At 47.3% G+C, this 22,153-nt stretch overlaps 1 protein-coding gene across 5 annotated transcripts in view; it reads left to right on the top strand.

Moving 5' to 3' along the window:
• Positions 1-22,153, top strand: part of LOC147009341 (galactose-3-O-sulfotransferase 2-like) — a 91,290-nt gene that overhangs the window by 23,207 nt on the left and 45,930 nt on the right. The window contains exon 1 of one of the 5 annotated variants that reach the window (XM_085862020.1): positions 1,409-1,493. The exons of 3 other annotated variants lie outside the window; for them this stretch is intronic. The gene's annotated coding sequence lies outside the window, so the exon portion shown is untranslated. Of the gene's footprint in view, positions 1-1,408; positions 1,494-22,153 lie in introns of those variants that run through there. One more of the 5 variants, XM_085862019.1, reaches the window with a different exon arrangement.

The following is a 22,153-nucleotide window of genomic DNA, read 5'->3' as shown; positions in this document are numbered from 1 at the left end:
TCAAGAACAGGTTCGGTCCAGTGTGCGTTCATTGAGGAATAGCATCAGGAGAGTGGTTGGTGATGAAAGTGAGATGGCCGGCTTATTAAATAGGTATTTTATTTCAACTTTTACACAAGAAACAGTCAGGAGAATTGTCAATAGCTGAGAGTGTCTATCGGGCTGGGGAACAGGACGTGTAATCGTTATTAAATTGAACAAAGGATCCACAGAAGAATTGGTGAACTCGAGACCTTTTCGTTTAACTCCAATTTTGGGGAAGGTGTTGGAGACATGAATTATGGAGCAGATGAGGAACCATTAAGTTAAATTAATACAAACTAATTAGAGGTAGTCAGCATGGGGGTTCACCAATAATAACGAAGCTCTGGTGGCGTTTACTGGATCACTTCTTGAGTGCGCGGACCAGGTAAGCACACAGTGCATCATGTGCACCTGGACTTTAACAAGGTATTTGTTTGAAGGTACCACATTGATGTTCACCCTGACATGTTGGAACGGTGTGTTGGAATTTTTTGCTCTTATCGCATCCGAGGAGGGAGAGGGAGGTTCTCCCGCAGGAGATCGGGGAAACACGTCAAGGAGCTCCGAGGGATTGCGAAAGGTCATCCGTACAGGTGACAGGTGACAGGTGACAGGTGAACTCTCAAAACGACCTTCAACACCAGGCTTCTTCTTCTTCTTCTTCTTTCTTGATGATCACAAACGCGTCTGTTCTACATCATGTCCTCCTGGCTCAGAATCGATGGAAGTTCGTTGGAAGAGAGAGAGAGAGAGAGAGAGAGAGAGAGAGAGAGAGAGAGAGAGAGAGAGAGAGAGAGAGAGAGAGAGAGAGAGAGAGAGAGAGAGAGAGAGAGAGAGAGAGAGAGAGAGAGAGAGAGAGAGAGAGAGAGAGAGATATATATATATATATATATATATATATATATATATATATATATATATATATATATATATATATATATATATATATATGCAAGTCCGACTCTTGTCTGGACTTCTCGATTGTTCGCAGCCTCTTCCACGTGATTAATTCGACGTTTTGCAATAAAATTGAGATAACAATATTAATAAATCCAAGCGGGAGGTTGACGACGACGATGAGGAAGAGGAGGGAGAAGAATAAAAAGAGGCAAGGACTCCATTCATGGAGATCTGTGGGCGGAGCCTCGTTGTTCACGGAGATCTGTGTGGGCGGAGTCACGTTGTTCACGGAGAGCCGTGTGGGCGGAGCCACGTTGTTCACGAAGATCTGTGGGCGGAGCCACGTTGTTCACGAGAGCCGTGTGGGCGGAGCCACGTTCACGGAGAGCCGTGTGGACGGAGCCACGTTGTTCACGGAGAGCCGTGTGGGCGGAGCCTCGTTGTTCACGAAGATCTGTGGGCGGAGCCACGTTGTTCACGGAGAGCCGTGTGGGCGGAGCCTCGTTGTTCACACACGTGTCCGAGCGGGTCTCCGTGAACATTCATGTTGAGACGACGCGGAAGAACAGGTGAGCAAATTTCCCCCCTCGCTGAACGAGACCGACGGCTCGATGTAAATGGCTGCAGTGATTTTAACCCCCACGAGGTGATCTTGGTGATCTATCCGCATCATCTACAGGTTACAGACGTCTGTCGGGTCTGTTGGGTCCGTTGGGTTCTCTTAATCCCGTCCACCAAGTCCAGACGTGTCATCTGTTTCCTATTTTAATATCGGATTCCAACTTCATACCTGTTTGTCCGACCATCGAACGTCTACCGAATCCGCGTCGATCCGATCCGAATTCCACTAACAATGTGGACATATTTAATTAATATATTAATGCTATTCAATGATTCAAATCGATGACGTCATCGCACTTGCGTGAAAGGGTTAACAATGCGGTCGATTTCTCACCGTATCGTGCAACCCTCCTCCACCCGAAACCCCCCTCCACCCGAAACCCCCCTCCACCCGAAACCCCCCTCCACCCGAAACCCACCTCCCTCCACCCGAAACCCACCTCCCTCCACCCGAAACCCTCCTCTACCCGAAACCCCCTCCACCCGAAACCCTCCTCCACCCGAAATCCCCCCCCTCCACCCGAAACCCTCCTCCACCCGAAACCCTCCTCCACCCGGAGAGCCCCTCCACCCAGAGAGCCCCTCCACCCGGAGAGCCCCTCCACCCAGAGAGCCCCTCTACCTGGAGAGCTCCTTCACCCAGGGACCCCCTCCACCCGGTCCTCAAGTTCACCATTGCTCGATCGTACAGAGAGCCATGGTGTTGCGAGCTGCATTTAAACTTTTCCTTTGCAAACTCTCCATTACTCTGTTCAACTGAAAAAAAAACTTAATTTGTTTAATTTTATTAAATTATTATCCATTTATTTATTTGTTTAATTTCATTTAATTATTCATATCACACCCCCCCCCCTGGGGTGAACTCCCGTCACTCAGGCCAACGAGCCAGACTGCCCCCCCAGCCGGAGCCCCATAAAGGATCCTTGTGTCGGACACATGGCTCGTGCCCAGGTATTCGCCCCGAAACGTGCGAACAAAGGCACCGCTTGTGTCAGCCGCTCGCTGCTTGGTCTGTTCACCAAGTCCACGGATACATAACCAAGCAAGTCGGTTTAATTTGCTGCACAAAGTTTCCTCATTATCGGCCTGTGCTCGTTGCTATGGTTACATCTATTGAAAGTAAAACAATAAAGACCGGTGACGATGCGGTCATCTCCTTGTCCAAACGAGTCGATTTCCCCACTGAAATTGATCAAATCATTTCAGGAAGATCGAAGTTGAAGTCGTGTTCAAAAGTTGACGTCATAGACGTCGATGGTGGTGTTTGTTGTTATTTTTCCAATTTTTCAATCATCTTCAGACTTTTTACTTTCACACACTGGCAGGTTGTCACTGGCATACAACCAGTTATAGTTGTCGCGAAATTAGTTGTTGAAGGCATCTTCATCGAGATGTCATTGTCGGTGTGGCGAACTCGGTTACATTTTTTTTTCTTTTGTCTCGAATGTTGAAACAAAAAGAGGGTTCGAATGCGGTTGAACGCCACGTTTTCGATGAAGTCGGACATAAGACGTCTGCGTGTAAATGTGCTGAATATTGTTGGTCCATTAAGTTGATCAGGAATTTGTAAGACTCTTACCAGCAGAAGAAGTACAAGACTCCTCTGTCGACCCTTTTTATGATTAGAGCTACCCCTCCCCCCCCCACCCGTCCCTGCCCACAACTCATCCTCATCCCCTTATTGTTGATGTAACATTGGACCAGCTGTTAGCAGCATGTTGACTGTCAGCCTTCAATAACTATCCTGGCCACGGAACAGATATCGGTGAAAGATATACTGGTGGGGAGGGGGGAAATCCTCCTCGTCCTCTTTCCTTGGTGATATTGGAGGAGACACAAGAGACGGGAAAAGGAGTTTGAGAAGAGAAGAGCTTGTGAGAGACAGAGACATGAGAGAGCAAGAGCGAAAGATTGAGAGACGTACACAGTGCCTTCAGAAAGTATTCAGAGCACTCAACTTGTGTCACATTTTGTTGTGTTGCAGCCTGAATTTAAAATGGATTAAATTGAAATTTTTTGTCACCGATCTACATAAAATACCCCATCATGACAAAGTGAAAACATGTTTTTAGAAATTTTTTACAAATTAATTAAAAATGAAAAGCTGAAATGTCTTGCGTCAATAAGTATTCAACCTCCTGAGTCAATACTTTGTAGAAGCGTCTTTGGCAGCGATTACAGCTTCGAGTCTTCTTGGTTATGTCTGTATCATGTTTGCACATCTGGGTTTTGGGGATTTTTTTCCAATTCTTCCTTCTAGATTTGATCAAGCTCTGTCAAGTTGGACGGGCAGCGTCAAAGGGCGTCGGTGAACAGCAATCTTCGAGTCTTTCCACAGATTCTCAATGGAATTCAAGCCTGGGCTTCGGCTGGGCCACTCGAGGACTTTCAAGTTCTTGTTCTGAAGCCATTCCAGTGTTGCTTTGGCTGTATGCTTGGGTTCTTTGACCTGCTGGAACGTAAATCTTTGCCACAGTCTCGGGTATTTTGCACTCTGAAGCAGGTTCTCCTGATTTGCCTGTATTTGGCTCCTTTCATTGTTCTCTCTATCCTTGCAAGCCTCCCTCACAGTCCCTGCTGCTGAAAAGCATCGCCATAGCATGATACTGCCACCACCATGCTTCACAGTAGTGGTGGTGTTAGATTGGCGATGAGCTGTGCTCAGTTTCCGCCAGACATAGTGCTTTGTATTCGGGCCAAAGAGTTCAATTTTTATCTCGTCAGACTACAGAATATTTTGCCTCGTGCTCTCAGAGTCTTTCATGTGCCCTTTTTGCAAACTCCAGGCGTGATGTCATGTACCTTTTTCTCAGGAGTGGCTTCCGTCTGGCCATTCTTGCATAATAAAGTCAAGATTTGTGAAGTGCTGCAGAAACTGTTGTCCTTCTGGCAGGTTCTCCCATCTCAGCTCAGGAACTCTGTATATTCTTTCCATTTCCTAATGATGGAGCTCACTGTGCTCTTGGGAACTTTCAACACTCTAAAAATGTTTTATACCCTTTCCCAGATCTATGCTTCCTCACAATTCTATCTCGGAGTTCTACTGACAGTTCCTTGGACTTCATGGTAGAGTTTCTGCTCTGACATGCATTGTCAACTGTGGGACCTTACATAGAAAGGTGTGTTTCTTTCTAAATCATGTCCAATCAATTGAATTGGCCACAGGTGGACTCCAATCAAGTTGTGGAGACATCTCAAGGATGATCAAAGGAAATTGGATATGCCTGAGCTGGAGTGTTATAGCAAAGGGGGTTGAATACTTATCGATGCAAGACATTTCAGCTTTTCATTTTTGATGAATTTATAATTGATTCTAAAAACATGTTTTCACTTTGTCATGATGGGGTATTTAGTGTCAATCGGTAACAAAAAAAATTAAATTTAATCCACGAGAACTGCCACTTTATAACTGCTGGCAGTGATGACTGCTGGCTTTATGTTGTTATTGTTGTGTATAGCTTATAAGTTGTAAAAGTCAGAAATATCAAAAAAGAAACCCATGATGTCTGTCAATTCACGTCTCCTCCCCTCACCTCACCTCCTCCTCCCCCTCCACCCCCTCCCCCAACCACCTTCACCCCCCCCTCACTGGAAATTTTACAAGTTGCACCCTGATAATTTCACACTCATAATGTCGGGTTTGGGGAAAGTTTCAATCCTGAGAAATCCCACACACCTCTCTCTCTCTCTCTCTGTCTCTGTCTCTGTCTCTGTCTCTGTCTCTGTCTCTGTCTCTGTCTCTGTCTCTGTCTCTGTCTCTGTCTCTGTCTCTCTCTGTCAGGTACAGCACCCTCCTCCCCCCCTACCCGAATCGGATAATACAGAACTCCACTTGTCCTACAATCACATCCATTTGCCCAATACGTGCAGTGTTCATGTTGGTTAAATAATAAACATGTTGTGGTTGTCAAAACAAAATTGTGTTATTTTTTTTTTCATGAAAAATAGAATGGCTTTTATCGCCCTAAATACTAACTAGCACCCATACAGTCTTACAACCGGCGTGAAAACACATGCATTGTCATAGGTTGTCGGTTTAAACGCTCTGGTTTGTGGTGAAATCCCTCTTTTCCATCCCTGGCCAATCATCAATGCCTGGTGTTGGCTTAATGGTTCGGGTGGCAGGCTTTGGATCCTCGGGTCCTGACTTCAAATTCCGCTCAGCTGTTGAATTAATACCAGGTGGGGTTAACTCGGCCTGTCATCCTTCTGAGGTCGACAAAATGAGTGCCAGCATGCTGGTATACTGTGTCGGAGTGGCGACCCGTCTATTATTGTACCTAATAGCCAAGGAGACTGCTCAGGCAGCACCAACGCTGTCCATAGAGTATGGTCCCAATCTCCTCCTCCTCCTCCTCCTCCTCCTCCTCCTCCAATCCTCTACCAATCATTCAAATTTCCCTTTTTTGCCATATTGAAATAATTCCGATCCTCATTTTTACCCAACGGCGGGGTTAGAGATCTGATTGGAAGGAAGATGCACCATTTCGCTGATTAAAATTCATCTCAAGATTTTTTTTTTTTTTTTTTTTTTGTATACCTTGGTCGAGGCTCGTATGAGAGCTAACACACAACTCACAGCAAGGAGGCATGAGACAAGAGGGGCGGGAGTGGAAGGGACAAAACAGTGGGGAACAGACACATTAGGTGAACTGTGGAAGGGAGAGGGATGGGGATGGGACGGGGAACATGGCGAAGAGAAGATGGACATTACAGGGACTTTCAGGAAGGAAAGCAGGAGAATTGAAGGAAGTGGGCTTGGGTGGATTATCGGGGGTAGAAAAGATCGAGAATTTGGATGGGGGAAGATAAGAGGTGGTGGTGAACAGCTGTTTTGAAAGCCTGGAGGGAAGAATGGGAAAGAATAGAGTGAGGAAGTTTATTCCAAAGGCAGGAAAAAAGAGGAATGAAAGAGTGAAGATGAGCAGTGATTCGTGATTTTGGTAGTTTTACCAGAAGGGGTTGTTGGCGGACCTTGAGCGCCCTGTGGAAATGTGGTTGGGACAAATCGCAGAGAGAGCAGGGGGGCAAGGCTGGAGAGGAGTCGGTAGAAGACAGAAAGACCACCGACCAACCTGCGGTGATTGAGTGAGAGGCCCAAAGACTCAGCTTCATTGCGGGAGATGCCAATGATCTTAAAAGCCCTGGTTTCGACAGCGTGAAGCCGAGAAAGGTGGGAGGCAGGAGCACCAGCCCAGAGGGGAGAGCAGTACTCCATCAGGCTACGGACAAAAGCTTTGTAAGTAGTCAGGAGCTCAAGAGGGCCGAGGAAGGACTTTGCACGACGGAGGATTCCCAGTCGGCGACTGGCTTTTGAGGCAAGGTTGGAAATGTGACTTTCCCAGGAAAGGTCATGGCAGATAGTGAGACCCAGAAGCTTGAAAGAAAAGACTTCTTCCAGAGGATTGTTGAGAAAGTGGATGGGGGGTTTTGTAAACGGTCCTTTCGAAGAGACATAGTGAGAGTGTGAGATTTGTGTGGATTGAAAGACATGTTCCACGTGTTGGACCAGTTTGTGATTTTATCCAGATCTGCAGTGAGCGAAGAAGCTGCTGCTTGCCGGTCTGAGGGATGACAGATGGTACGGCAGAGGGTGGAGTCATCGGCAAAGAGAAATAGAGGATTTTCCAGAGAGTCCGAGAGATCATTGATGAAAACCAGAAAAAGAACAGGGCCCAGAACGCTACCTTGAGGAACTCCAGCCTGCACAGGAAGAGGGGATGAAAGAACTCCATTTAGGGCCACACGTTGACTGCGACAGGAGAGGAAGTCTGCGAGCCATGAGTGGAGATGGCCTTGAATACCATGGGAAGAGAGTTTGGTGAGTAGTGCAGGGTGCCAGACTGTGTCAAAAGCACGTGATATGTCCAGGGATACGGCTCGGATTTCCTGTCTGGCATTGAGGACCTCCATCCATTGATGGGAGAGCAGTAGCAGCATATCCAGGGTAGAGTGACCTGGTCTGAAACCAAATTGATGATTGGAAATCAAGCCATTGGAGAAGAGGAAGGATTTCATGTCTGAAGCGATGATGGATTCCATAACCTTGCTGATGATTGGGAGAAGGCTGATTGGTCTGTAGTTACAGGGATCTGTTTTTGCACCTTTTTTATGCAGGGCAGTGATGTTAGCAGATTTCCAAGCAGATGGCAGAAGACCTTGGGAAAATGAGAGGGTGAATAGAACAGAGAGAGGGTGAGCAAGAGCAGAAGAGCAGGCTTTGAGGACACGTGGGCTGATGCCGTCTGGACCGGTTGCAGAATCTGACTCGAGGTTTGAAAGCAAGCTCTCCACCTTGTCAGGAGAAAAGGATACAGAGTCCAGGGACAGTTGGGTGCGACTGGGTAAAGTGGGTAGAGATAGTGATGGGTTTGGGACACAAGATTTAGCTGCAAACACCGAGTTTAGACATTCAGCTTTATCACGTGTGGAATCAGCAGTGCGGCCATTTGAGGTAAGGGAGGGGATGGAGGGGGAACATACACCAGAAACAGATTTGATTAAACGCCACCAGGATTTTGAGGAGGGAGAGAGGTTTGAGAGTTCAGACTTGAGATGAGAAAGATGTTGTTTTCTGGCTCTCCTGAGGGTAGATACACACTTGTTCCGAGCTTTGTGGAAAGAACTGAGATTGCCCTCAGTTGGGTTTGCTTTCCATGAGGCAAAGGCAAGTTGTTTCAGGACAGCTGCCTCGCCACAAGCTTCAGTAAACCAAGGGCGGGAGGAAGGGTAAGACAACTGAACACGAGAGGGGATAAATCTGTGCATGAGGGAGAGCAAGTTTCTTTGAAAGAATTCCCAGGATGAGTTGATGTTTGAGAAAGTAGTGATAGGAGACCAGTCTGTAAGTTTGATGGCTGCTCGGAGACCCTGCCAGTCGGCTTGAGTGAAATGCCAGACTCGACGGCGTTGAGGTGGTTCTCTGATAACAGCCAGAGAGATGTCCACTTTAACAAGGACGTGGTCAGAAGAACCAATTGGAGCGAAGGAAGAGCAGCAGATATTGTCAGGGAAATTTGTCAAAATCAGATCCAGAAGAGATGGAGTACCATTGGTTGAGATCCGCGTCGGGAAGTTGACCGATTGAGTCAGTCCCAATGAGTCACAGAAAGCTTTTGCTGATGTCCCATGGCAGGTGAGAGAGGTACCCACACCTAGCCAACTGGCGTGATGACAATTGAAGTCGCCACATAAGAGGAAGAGAGAGTTTGGATGAGAAGATAGAAGATGGTCCATGTTTTCGGAGAGTGAGGTGTAGATGGAGTCATCACTGTTCGGTGGACGGTACAGTACACATATAAACATGAGGTGGGAGTGGAGGGGAAGCCGAAGCCAGAGGTATTCCTGGGGGTGTGGGGGAGTGAGAGCAGTGCAGGGAGAGTGAGGAATAGAGTCTTTGATGAAGAGAGCAACACCTCCACCAGGACGAGGCTCAGGTCTGTCATACCGTAAGAAGGAGTAACCAGGGAGAGATACTTGGGAGTCAGACACGTCTTGGGAGAGGAAAGTTTCTGTTAGGCAGATAATGTCTGGTTTGTCAGTGGCAACCTGTAGGGAAAGATCTGAAAGGTTTGAGCGAAGGCCCCGGATATTTGAGGTCCACACTTTTAATGAAGAGGTAGCGGAGGAGGCTTTGGGTGCAGGAGGTGGAGGGGGAGGGTAGGACGAGGGACGAGGGGGGGAGGTAAGGAGGGTTGCTGAAGGAGTGTGGGGTATTGCAGAATAGCGAGGGGGGGGAACCGAATGAGGAGGAGAAAAGGCTCTGTGGTGCTGGGAGAGAGGGGGGACAAGAGACAAGGAAGATGGCAGTTGAGGATTTGAGGAGGTGGAGTGAAGAAATGGAGGTGAGAGGGCAGTGGAGGGAGGCAGGTTGTTGGATGAGAGAGGGGGCAACTTAGAGAAGGAAGAGTGAGGGGGATGAAAGGTGGGAGAAAGGTGAGGGGGGAATTTTTGAAAGAGGTGAGAGGGAGGCTTGGAGGGAGAAGAATGGGATGGTTGCTTTGAGAGTGAGAGTGAGGGGTGAGGGGGGTGAGTTGGCACTGAAGTTGGAAAAAAGAATGGTTGATGGAAAGCGAGCATCCATGGCAAACTGTGGTTTTTAAAAGTTTTAGGTCAGAGATGCGATTTAACACAATTCTTGATGGATGCAATGAAGGCGAATTCAGAGCATGGAGAGAAGAAGCGCTGTAATAGTTGGATTTTTTAGGCAAGGAATGAAGGAGAGGTCGAAATGAGAGCAGTCTGTTAAAATAGCAGAAGAGTAGTGCATTGTGAAACAGTAAAGAGTACCACATGTGTGAGAGAGGAAGATGAAGCATTATGAGATCGTTTTTGTTGTTAATATTAATGTATGAGAGAGTTCAACAGATTAGGTCATGGAAGTGTAAAAAAAAAAAGAAATCGAGGAAGACGAGGAGGAAGTTAAGAGGAAGAAGAAGTAGCAGAATCGGGAGAAGGTGAGCGTGTTGTTGTTGTTGTTGTTGTTGGGTATATATTTTTTTTTATTTTTTTTTTTTTATTTTTTTTTTTTTGAGATAAGAAAGAGATTAGTTGGGAGAATGGGGGATGTTTGGAAAGTGGGGAGGATGAAAATTGAAGGTAATGGGGAGGATAGAAATTGAAGGTAATGGGGAGAAAAAACAAACAACAACAAAAAAAAAAAACGATCGAACACCGAGTGGAACCGGTAGGCCTCAAGCCTAGGACTAGGCCTCAAACACCAAGTAAGAACGTCGACATAAATACTCACAAAATAGCACGATTTTTGAAACAAAACCGAACTAGGAACACACATTAACATGTAGGTGAGAAAATTAAACAGTTAAAACGGGACAAATAACAACCGGAACTTAACTTTGAGAACATCAGCAGGGAGCCCCGAAGGAGACCTCTTCCTCAGCAGGGAGCCCCGAAGGAGAAGATTAATTGTCAGATCAAGTTGTCCGTGGATTTTGGTTTCGCAAACCTTTTGTCGACATCATTTGTGTTTCCGCCCGTTTTGTACCATATTACGACCTTGATTGGTGTTCAAGCGTAGTTTTTTTTTTTTCCACTTCCACAAAATTCACATGAATGGAAGCCGATACAGATGCCATCGCCAGGGGTTTTAACGAGATGGTGGCGCGGTGGCTTTTAGTCCGCCCGGGTCTCTCTCTCTCTCTCTCTCTCTCTCTCTCTCTCTCTCTCTCTCTCTCTCTCTCTCTCTCTCTCTCTCTCTCTCTCTCTCTCTCTCTCTCTCTCTCTCTCTCTCTCTCTCTCTCTCTCTCTCTCTCTCTCTCTCTCTCTCTCTCTCTCTCTCTCTCTCTCTCTCTCTCTCTCTCTCTCTCTCTCTCTCTCTCTCTCTCTCTCTCTCTCTCTCTCTCTCTCTCTCTCTCTCTCTCTCTCTCTCTCTCTCTCTCTCTCTCTCTCTCTCTTGGGTTTTGTAGCATCTAGCTTGTACAATCTACAATTAGACCTTCTGTCCCAGTGTCCTTTTATCTTCCGGTGATTAAAAAAACAAATTTTCCTACTTGATGGGCAACTTGGGAATTCCTATTCTATACATCATCTGGTGATGCCCATTGGCATGGCATATCGAGTGCATTGCCTCGAGATCGTCTTGATCGTCGAACTTTATACATTTAGATCCCTTCGTCATCCGTGTTGGTTGTCATCTCCTTGAACGCTGTGGATAAAAGCTCGCATGGAAAGTCAACGGAAACGTCCTGCCCGGCTAACAATTCCGTCCAGCTTCGCTTTTTAAAGCTTCTACACCTTACAAGCATGGGAAACATTTTGTGATGGTTTGAACTGACCAATTCGCTTTTTTGTGTATTATTACGAAGGGCGAGGTTGGAGTTTGTACGTCGGTGTTAAAAAAGAGTCCTCGATGAATACTTTTTCTCTTTAATGTATCGAAGAACTTTTGGAACTTATTTTCACCAACTGGAATGCATGTTCTCTCCCCGTGCTCCCCGTCCTCCCCTCCTCCTCCTTTTGCAGCACTTCCCAATTCTTGGCCTTATTCCCATGAGGATTGCCATGGCAACCAAGGCATGTCTGAGGTAGAGGTCTGTGCGGAAGAAAACAGATCCTCTATGTTTGTTTCTGTGGGAAGAATCCAAATGCAACAGTATACTCATTTTCATCAGTCATTCCAAACTGTGCCGCGGAAGACGGTACTTCACGGGGAAGGCCCAATTTGTAAATTAAAAGGCCACAACAGAATAGATATTTCTTGATACGTTCTTTCCTCGAGGGTACTTGTTCACGGCCAATGCTCCGATTGTATGCGCAGAGTTATTGATACCGACTGACATGATGAGTTGGAGGAGGCCGGGGGTTTTTGAGTGGGGCTTGTTGTCCATCGAAATTCGGGAGCGGTGGCTTGATGAAGGGCCGGCCTCAGATACGTGGTTCTCGCAATGGAGCCGTGTTGCGTAACGGTCATACGGTACGTGTGTGACAAGTCGGCGTACGGAATTTGCCGTGTTGGTGGAAAGGTGTACGATGTACCGGTGTGGCAATGAATTTATAACAATGGTGATTGTTGGCAGGACGATTGACATGATGATGAAGCGTGTGAACACACAAAGGCAACAGAGGCATGACGGAGGGCCTGGTGCCGAATGAAGGGAAGGGAAGGCGTCATGCACACAGAGATTTGTGCCTGAACACTTCATCATCTCGTAACTCGAAAGGAAATTTCGTTCAGTTTTGGAAATATCGTTTGTTTCATTCGCGGCTTTAGACACTGAGTGTAGTTTTTGAACTTCTTACCTTGTAATTACTTGTTTGTGTACGGTAAAAAGTCTCAAGTGTTACATCTGAGGACGCAGGTGGTCTGAGTTAGAGGTAGCTAGATTACAGCGTTTCATCGGTTCATTGTCCTCGGTGGAGCAGTCTGTGGTTGGGTAGGATGGGGAGCAACATGGCAAGTTCACCATCAACAAAGGGAGATGCCTCCTCCTCTGTGGCTGTCTGTCAGCACGTGGGAAGTGGTCATTTGACCATTGCCGACGCTGGGGATTCATGGACGCTTTTGGGCGCAGAGATTCATGGGGTCTCAGGACGGGGATTCCTGAGGACCTTGCACTGTGATGGGTGGAACGACTGAGCTCTGATTGGTAGAACCACTTGAGGTGGAAACCTCAAGTGTGGCCCATTATTGGTTATCCTTGGGGGTTGAGTATAAAATGCCGATCCTGACGTATATCAATCTCAGTCACTCGTTTCCTTGGACCAGCTCTCTCTCTCTCTCTCTCTCTCTCTCTCTCTCTCTCTCTCTCTCTCTCTCTCGCCTCTCTCTCTCTCTCTCGCTCTCTCTCTCTCTCTCGCCTCTCTCGCCTCTCTCGCCTCTCTCGCCTCTCTCGCCTCTCTCGCCTCTCTCGCCTCTCTCGCCTCTCTCGCCTCTCTCGCCTCTCTCGCCTCTCTCTCCTCTCTCGCCTCTCTCGCCTCTCTCGCCTCTCTCGCCTCTCTCGCCTCTCTCGCCTCTCTCGCCTCTCTCGCCTCTCTCGCCTCTCTCGCCTCTCTCGCCTCTCTCGCCTCTCTCGCCTCTCTCGCCTCTCTCGCCTCTCTCGCCTCTCTCGCCTCTCTCGCCTCTCTCGTCTCTCTCTCTCTCGCCTCTCTCGTCTCTCTCTCTCGCCTCTCTCGTCTCTCTCTCTCGCCTCTCTCTCTCTCTCTCTCGCCTCTCTCTCTCTCTCTCGCCTCTCTCTCTCTCTCTCTCTCTCTCTCTCTCTCTCTCTCTCTCTCTCTCTCTCTCTCTCTCTCTCTCTCTCTCTCTCGCCCCCTGCTGGTCGTTGGTGAGTCGTGCATGGGTGTGGCGTCATGGCGGCTCTGTGTGTGCAGCTGTGAGTACTGTGCTGTGTTGGTGTTGTTCCTGTCCCTATTTCGTTTCCCTCTGTGTCCCCGTACGTGTTTGTGGAGTTTTTTTTCCCTGTTTCCCTTCCTGCTGAGACGAGAGAGAGGCGGAGAGCGCGCACGGTAGGTGCTTTGTGGGTTTTTCTTGAAACCTTCGGGTTTCTGGGCCTACTTTTTCATCTGCCTTGTTTTCATAGGCCTGCCGTTTATCGGTGGTTTAGCTTCTTCCTTATACTCTTCCTTTCCCTTATACTTCATTTGACCCCACTTGCTGGTTGCTTGTGACGGTTTTCCTTTGTTAAACTTAAACTTCTCTTCTTTTGCTTTAAGCTATGGCAAACGGACGTTTGCACAATAGTGTGTACGAGTCACTCACTCGGAAAAATGGAGTGACAATTACTCCACCTGATGGAGTTAGTGTTGAGAACGTGGTGATGGCTCTGGGAGAGCTCGTAGGAATCGAGAATGTTCTCGCCGCTTCGAAAATGAGCCAACGTGTCGTGGTTTTCTTGTCGGAGGAGCGACACGTGGCTCAGGCGGTCGAAACCGGTCTATCCGTACCGCCAGACGTCTTCGTTAACGTTAGTTATCTCGATACGATGGCGGTAAAATTAACACTGTCCAACATCCCGCCCTTCTTCTCGAGTGAGGAGATTGTAGCTGCATTAAGCGTTTTTGGCACAGTTGTGTCACGAATCTCCATGATTCCACTTCGTCTGCACTCTGACGCTTCAGTTCGCCACATCATGTCGTTCCGACGTCATTGCTATATCATTCTAAAAAACAACGCTCAATCGCTCAATGCAGTTATGACTTTAAAAAATAAAAACCGCAATTACCAGATTTATATCGCAACGGAGACCACAACTTGTTTTATCTGTGGTGAATCGGGACATTTAAAAAGTGATTGCCCCAAGAATATATTAAGTGGCATATCTAGTATGGTCGAACCCATTGAGACGAATAGTGGTATATCTAGAGTTGGGAACGTTGGTGACGCTTCAAACTCGAACAATCTGCCTGGGCTGCCGAGAGTGGAGGTAAATCCCCCCCTGACAGATGACGAAAGCTTCACCGTTGTTCCTTCAAAAAGGAAACATAAATTGAAGCATTTAAATGATAACAATAGTCAAGATGTGACGGCGAGCTGTGCAAAAAAGATGGCGCCGGCTGCCGAGAATAATGACTCATGTTTGGAAGCAACAATAGATGCTCTTTTTAAAACGAAAAATCGATTTGATGTAATTGCTCCAGAGGATGATGACTTTTTTGTCGGTGGGGTTAGTGAACATGAGGAGGAGATTGGTTTTGTGCAGCAGGGAGCACACGTGACCACTCCCATAGTCACAGGCACCTTGGATATTAACACCGAATCCACTGTAACCCCCCTCCCTGAAAAGACCAACAGTGAAATGTGTACCGTTTCTAAGTCACCAATTACTCCAAACCTGGTTGAATCAGGGTGTAAAGCTTCAACTAGTGAAACACCAGGTTCATCTCAAGCGGAATATAACATTCCTTCCATTAGTATTCTTCCTCCTCCCCGTTTTCTTCACCCTCCCACTCCTCCTCCTCCTCCCCTCCGACTTCTAATCTTCTTCCTCTTCCCACCCCTCCACCTCCCCCTATTCCACCTCCCCCCACTCCACCTCCCCCCACTCCTCCTCCCCCTACTCCACCTCCCCCCACTCCTCCTCCCCCACTCCTCCTCCCCCCACTCCTCCTCCCTCCACTCTTCCTTCCCCGACTCCTCCGACTCCTTCTCCCCCTTTGGAAGCGGAATGTGAGGCTTCCCTTATTAAACCATCAGCTCCATCTTTGGAGCATAACGATAATGTAATGGACACCAATCAGTACTCGGATTATGATTCGGACGGGGACTCATCACTTGCTTCTTGTGGCAGTGCTGAAGCATGGAATGATCCAGTTTCCCAAGATTCGGAGAGTGTTACCAGTGTTCCACCTGCTGATATCATAAAGTTTCTTCATGACACCTTTCGCAAGAAACATGTTAAAATTAAAAACTTTTTCCCTGACTTATCCGGCTTTATAATCTCTGCGAAGCTTTTGCTCCTCAAAGCCGAACAGCTTGGTGTGACGGAATCACAAGTGTATCGACTCCGGAAATGCATCCTCAAATCAGAGAATGAGCTGCAGACACTGAGAGACTAAGTTTTTGACACACCCTAACTCTATGTTAGCCTATGGCCTTCTCTATAGCGAGTTTAAATATTAATGGGGGACGCTCCTCCATCCGTAAAGCAGAAGTTAAACAGTTTGTTGAGACAAATCACATTGATGTTTTGCTTTTGCAAGAAACAAGATGCAGCTCCTCTTGTGCAAGTGAATGGCAAAGGACAATGAGGGGAAAATGGTTTTTTAGTAGTCTGGAACACCCAAGGGCTGGGGTGGCTGTTTATATACAACCTTCCTTTTGTAGTCCCAGTGTTGTTTTTAATGAGATTATCAAAGGGTATTTGATTTCACTCACCTTCACGCATAATGGCTTTAAACACACCGTACTGAATGTCTACGCACCTTGCGATAGCGCGGAGAGACTCACCTTTTACACACACTTAGAAACGTCTCTTTTACACATTGATTTTGATGGACTTGTCTGCTTGGGTGGAGATTTTAACTGCACGATGGACCCCACCATTGATCGTAATGGAGAGGAGCCGCACCCAGCAAGCACAGCGCCTTTGTTGAGAGCCTTGTCCAAGTTTTCCCTGGTTGATGTGTGGAGAATCCGCAATCTTTCTCTCCGCCAATACACGTGGAGTCGGTGTTCAAAAGGCCACATATCACTTGCAAGATTGGACCGTTTCTACATCAACAGTACCTTTTTAAATGTTGTGAGCAATATGGACATTATTCCGAGCGGCTTCTCAGACCATCACATGGTCGCACTTCGGATTCACCAACCAGTTCGGAATCGTGGTGCTGCCTACTGGACCTTCAACGCAAGCCTCTTGGATGACCAACTGTTTGTCGATGCCTTTGGTGTGTTCTGGAGAGCCTTGCTCCAACGTAAAACTTCCTTCCCCTGCCTTGGAAAATGGTGGGACAACGTCAAAGTGCAAATAAGATCCTTTTGCCAACAATATAGAGCCTACCTCACCAAATATGACTCTGCCCTTCAATCCTTGCTTGCCAAAGAAATATTATATTTGCAGACCAACCTCTTGGCCTCAAATCATGAAAGAACCAACCTCTTGCTGGCGAAGAAAAAAGCTCTTCTTGCTGGACTTTGTGCAAAGCAAGCCAGAGGAGCGCTGATTCGTCTCCGACTGGAGAATTTGTGCTACCTGGACACCTCTTCTAAGTTCTTTTTTGGACTGGAAGATCAAACAAAGAGAAGTCAGCAGATAACTTCAGTAAGGACAAAGGAAGGAAGGATAACACACAATCAAAAAGATGTCAGAGCCTCACTCAGACACTACTTTACTGAACTTTATCGTGCTCCGAAAATCGACAACAAAATGGTAACAGTGCTGACTTCTTCCTTACCTCCCTTGTCAAAATCTGCAGTTCTACAAATGGACAAGGAAGTAACTTTGGAGGAACTCCAAGCTGCTCTTCAAACTCTACCCTCGGGTAAGGCCTCCGGCCTGGATGGAATTCCTGCGGAATTTTATAAAACCTTTTGGGACCTCCTCGGACCAGAACTACTTGAGGTTATAATCGACGGTTGACGATCAGGCTCACTGCCATTAAGCTGCCGGAGGGCTGTCCTCGCCCTTATCCCCAAAAAAGGAGACCTTCAGCAACCACACAACTGGCGTCCCATCTCATTACTCTGTGCAGACTACAAAATATTTTCCAAGGCCCTTGCCAACCGCCTTAAAGCCATAATCGAGGAGATCGTACACCCAGATCAGTCTTACTGTGTCCCGAAGAGGACAATTCATGACAGTATCTTTATTGTGCGTGATATAATTGACATCTGTTCTCTTGAGCAAAGAAATGTCGGGTTGGTGTTCTTAGATCAAGAAAAGGCCTTTGATACCATTGATCATTTTTATCTTTTCTCTGTTTTACGGGGGTTTGGTTTTGGGGAAAATTTTATCTCTCATGTGCAGTTACTGTATAACAACACTTTTAGTCTCTTAAAGGTTAACAACATTTTATGTCCCCCTTTCCCGGTTAATAGAGGCATTCGTCAAGGGTGCCCTCTTTCTGGCCTCCTGTACTCTCTTGCGATTGAGCCTTTACTCGTTCGGTTGCGTGCACGTCTTCTTGGTTTCCTTCCTCAACCAATGGCGAACCCGTTTAAAGTGATTGCTTATGCAGATGATCTTTGTGCAATCGTTCGCTCGATTGAGGACGTCTCAGCCTTGGTCCGTTGCATTCATGAATTTGGTTTGGCAAGTTCCACAAAAGTGAACTGGGGAAAAAGCAGAGCTCTCCATCTTGGTCCACAAAATGGCGCCATTCCTCCGACTCTTCCCGAGAAACTTAAATGGGAAAGGGATGGAATTCTTTACCTAGGCGTCTTTCTTGGAACTGAGAACTTCATTTTAAAAAACTGGGAATCTCTAATAATTAAAACTGAGAGACGTTTACGAAAGTGGAAGGGCTTACTTTGTCAACTCTCCTATCGGGGCCGAACCCTTGTTATCAACAACCTTGCAGCATCAATGCTTTGGCACGTTTTTATAGCACTGCAACCCCCAGATTTGTTTCTTAAAAAATTACAATCAATTCTTATTGACTTCTTTTGGGGAGGAAAGCATTGGCTCCAACCTGGTGTGTTAAACTTGCCTGTTGCTGAAGGAGGACAGGGGCTGATTGCTATTACCAGCAAGGTGATGGCTTTTCGCCTCCTTTCGCTTCGCAGACTGCTGTACACGGACGTCTCGTGGAAGGCCTTGGCTCACTGCCTGCTTCGGCAGGCGGGGAAACTCGGCTACGATCAGCAACTGTTCCTTATTGACACCAAGAAAGTTGATATAGCATCAGTCCCCCTGTTTTATAGAAGCATGCTGAAGGCATGGCAGGCAGTCACTGTTCGCCGAAATAACAATGACTACTCCCTGGAAATGTTTTTAAATGAGCCTATCTTTTTAAACCCCATTTTTGAAGGGGTCTGCAGCAATTATATTCTTGTGCAGAAGTTTATTGATGCTGGATGTACGAAGGTAAAAGATCTCAGAACTCCTTCTCCTTATAAGTGGAAGCCAGCTGCTGACGTCGTTGTGGCCACTGGAGTGAGGTCCATTCGAATTATTGGGAGAATCTTTTCTGTGATTCTGCGCTTTTTCAAGCAAACTAATCTGAAATGGATTCCACAGGTAGAAGCTAACCTTTCTTTATCCCTACATCCCTTTCCAGAGCTTTTGCTTCATTTTCAAGGTTTCACCACCTTTAAATTGATGGAAAAATCTTCTGTTTACGCTTTGTGTGTTAAAACTCTTGTTCCCGATAGACCTGCGGAACCACAAGCACATTGGGGGAGAATGCTTCAGACCACTCATTCTACTTCGATCAACTGGCATGTTATGTACAAGGCACCCACTGCTAAGCGCTCCGGAGATTTGCAGTGGCGACTGGCACATTACATTTTACCATCCAATGTTTTATCTCATCGTATATCTCCCGATAACACAGAATTGTGTCCCTTCTGCGGTGCCACAGAAACTATTTTTCACATTTTTATTGATTGCTCAAGGTTGGCACCCCTTTTTACAGTCTTATCACGTGCTGTGGTGAATTAACGTGAATCAAGGGACATGACGCGGGATCACATGTTGTGCGTCTCGCGTATAAGGGGAGGTCTCTGCGGCACGAGTGATTGTCCCCGGGGCATTGCTATTGACATCGGCTGTCCGCTTGATGCTCGTTAACTGAAGGTGCTCATTGACTGGTGAGAATGGAGATTATATCGAACTCCGTGCTTACGCGGATTAGTCTGCAATGGTTAACTGCACATGTATACGTTTCTGCTTATGTACTCCTAGCTGAACCTGTATTTCCTGGTGTGCCCACAGAAGCGGCTCCAATCAAATGGAATAAAGCCTAAACTCTGAAGGTTCATCTCTCGCTCTCATTTCAATTTATTCCATTTGATTTTCTCGGCTCTCTCAACCAAAGATGGACAAGATCTACAAACCAGAGAGGTTCGACGCAGACCCAAACACGACTGACGCAGAAATGAAATGGTCACATTGGTTCTGTTCCTTCTCACACTATCTGACCATCATCGCGGAGGGAGCTGACAAATTTGCCGCTCTCGTGAATCATGTCTCGCCCAGCGTATACAGGCTCTTCTCGGGGTGCGACACTTACGAAGCAGCGATTGACGTGCTGCAGGCGCTCTACGTGAAGCCCAAGAGCACGAGGTATACATACGACATCTTCTCAACACACGCAAGCAAGCAGCCGGGGGAGACAATCGATCAGTTCCTGCAAGCTCTGAATCAGCTGGGAAAAGACGGCAGCTTCCGGGCCGTAAGCGCCGAGGAACACCGAAAGGAAGCGACCCGGGAGGCATTCATCCAAGGACTCAGATCAGCCCACATACGGCAACGCTTACTAGAGAAAGCGCAACCCACTCTTGACAAGGTAGTCGATCAGGCTCGAGCGATGGATACGGCTCAGCAGCAATCTGAGTCATTTGGGACACCGATGCTGCTCATGAACGCTGCTACTCGATGGGAACCCAAGGAACCCCACTGGCACAGACACAGCCAGACATGAGGGATGGAGAAACACCCGAGGAGCCGGATACCCAGACCTCGTCAAACTCCTCAGCAACTGCTCCGGTCGGTAAATGCTTCTTTTGTGGGTACAAAAGGCATCCTCGTCAAAAATGTCCCGCCAGAGATGCCACATGCATGAATTGCGACAAGAAAGGGCATTATGCCAGGGTATGTAAATCTACTCTAAGGAGGAATAAACCCACTTCTGCGGCTCTCTACTCGCAAAATAAATTGACTGCAGCCTCCCCGGGGAATCTATCCAAGGCTATCATCAACGTGCGAATTAACGGGCATATGGCTGAGGCACTGATTGATACCGGTAGCTCTGAAAGTTTCGTCAACAGCTCGCTAGTGAAGGGCAGGAAATGGACAATCCACCCGACTGACAATACGGTATGCATGGCCGCCACCTCACTACAATCCCGCGTACGAGGGTACTGCAATGTTGAATTGGACGTAAAAGGGTACACGCATCGGGATGTAAAGGTGCTGGTGCTTCGTGATTTGTGCGCAGACGTAATCCTGGGTCATAATGTCCTCAAGCAGCACACGAGCGTCGAAATACCCTTTGGAGGAAGCAAGCCTCGTCTAATTTTAAATGCGCTGACCACCGCGGAGGTGACGTCCCCCCAGCTGTTCGCTAACTTGTCGCCGGTCTGCAAACCGATAGCGATCAAATCGCGGCGATATACCACTGCTGACATGAATTTCATCACTTCAGAAACCAAGCGATTACTGGAGGAGGGAATTATAGAACCAAGCGATTCGCCATGGCGCGCACAGGTGTTAGTAACCAGCAGTCAGAACCATAAGAGACGGATGGTTGTCGATTATTCCCAAACGGTCAATCGCTTCACCCAACTCGACGCCTACCCCCTGCCGCGCATAGATGAGATGGTCGAACGCGTGGCCAATTATAAGGTATTCAGTACCATCGACTTGCGAAGCGCCTATCATCAAATTCCCATCCGAGAGGAAGACAAACCGTACACTGCATTCCAGGCAGGGGCGGCGCCTCTACCAGTTCAGAAGGATACCATTCGGTGTCACGAATGGAGTAGCTTGCTTCCAACGGGTTATGGACGACATCATCTCAGATGAAAACCTCGAAGACACTTTTGTTTACGTGGATAATGTCACAGTGTGCGGTAGGGATCAGAGGGAACATGATAGGAATCTGGACAGATTCTTGAGCATTGCTGGAAAATATAATCTGACTCTCAACTACGAGAAATGCGTATTCTCGGCAAGGTCAATTGACCTTCTCGGCTACACAATAGCCGACGGCACAATTAAGCCTGATCCTGAGCGATTGCGCCCGCTCCGTGAGCTTCCACCACCTCAGGACTTGCAGACAATGCGCCGGGTGATCGGGATGTTCGCTTACTATGCAAGATGGATTTCGCAATACTCCGAGAAAATACATCCCCTAGTGCATTGCAAAAACTTTCCACCAGATGCCGCTGTCGTGAAAGCTTTCCACGATCTCAAGGATGATATCAGTAAGTCCGTGGTTTTATCGATCGACAGCTCGGTGCCCTTCGTGGTGGAGACCGACGCTTCAAATCACGCCATAGCTGCAACACTTAATCAGTCTGGGCGGCCGGTCGCTTTCTTCTCGAGAACTCTCTCTAGAAGCGAGCAGAGACACTCGGCAATAGAGAAGGAGGCGTACGCCATCGTCGAAGCGCTGCGTAAATGGAGACATTATTTACTGGGAAACCACTTCACGCTGAGTAAGGACCAACGATCCGTGGCTTTCATGTTTGATGGGAAAAATAACGGGAAAATTAAGAATGAAAAAATTATGAGATGGCGGATAGACCTAGCCTGCTACAGGTACGACATTGTTTACCGGCCCGGGAAGGAAAACCCTGCTGCAGATACCTTCTCCCGGGTCTACAGTTCGGCAACAATCAGTCAGGCTTTGCAAGACCTCCATGTGTCTCTGTGCCACCCAGGGGTAACCAGGATGGCACATTTCGTACGCAGACAAAATCTTCCCTATTCTGTTGAAGATATTAAACAAATGAATGCTTCATGCCCTGTTTGTGCTGAACTAAAACCCA

Source organism: Eptatretus burgeri, chromosome 17, assembly GCF_056783735.1.
Source record: "Eptatretus burgeri isolate ZD-2024b chromosome 17, Ebu_testis_v1, whole genome shotgun sequence".
Classification (NCBI taxonomy): domain Eukaryota; kingdom Metazoa; phylum Chordata; class Myxini; order Myxiniformes; family Myxinidae; genus Eptatretus; species Eptatretus burgeri.
Note: the sequence above shows the minus strand (reverse complement) of the source record. Positions and strands in the feature narration are given on the sequence as shown.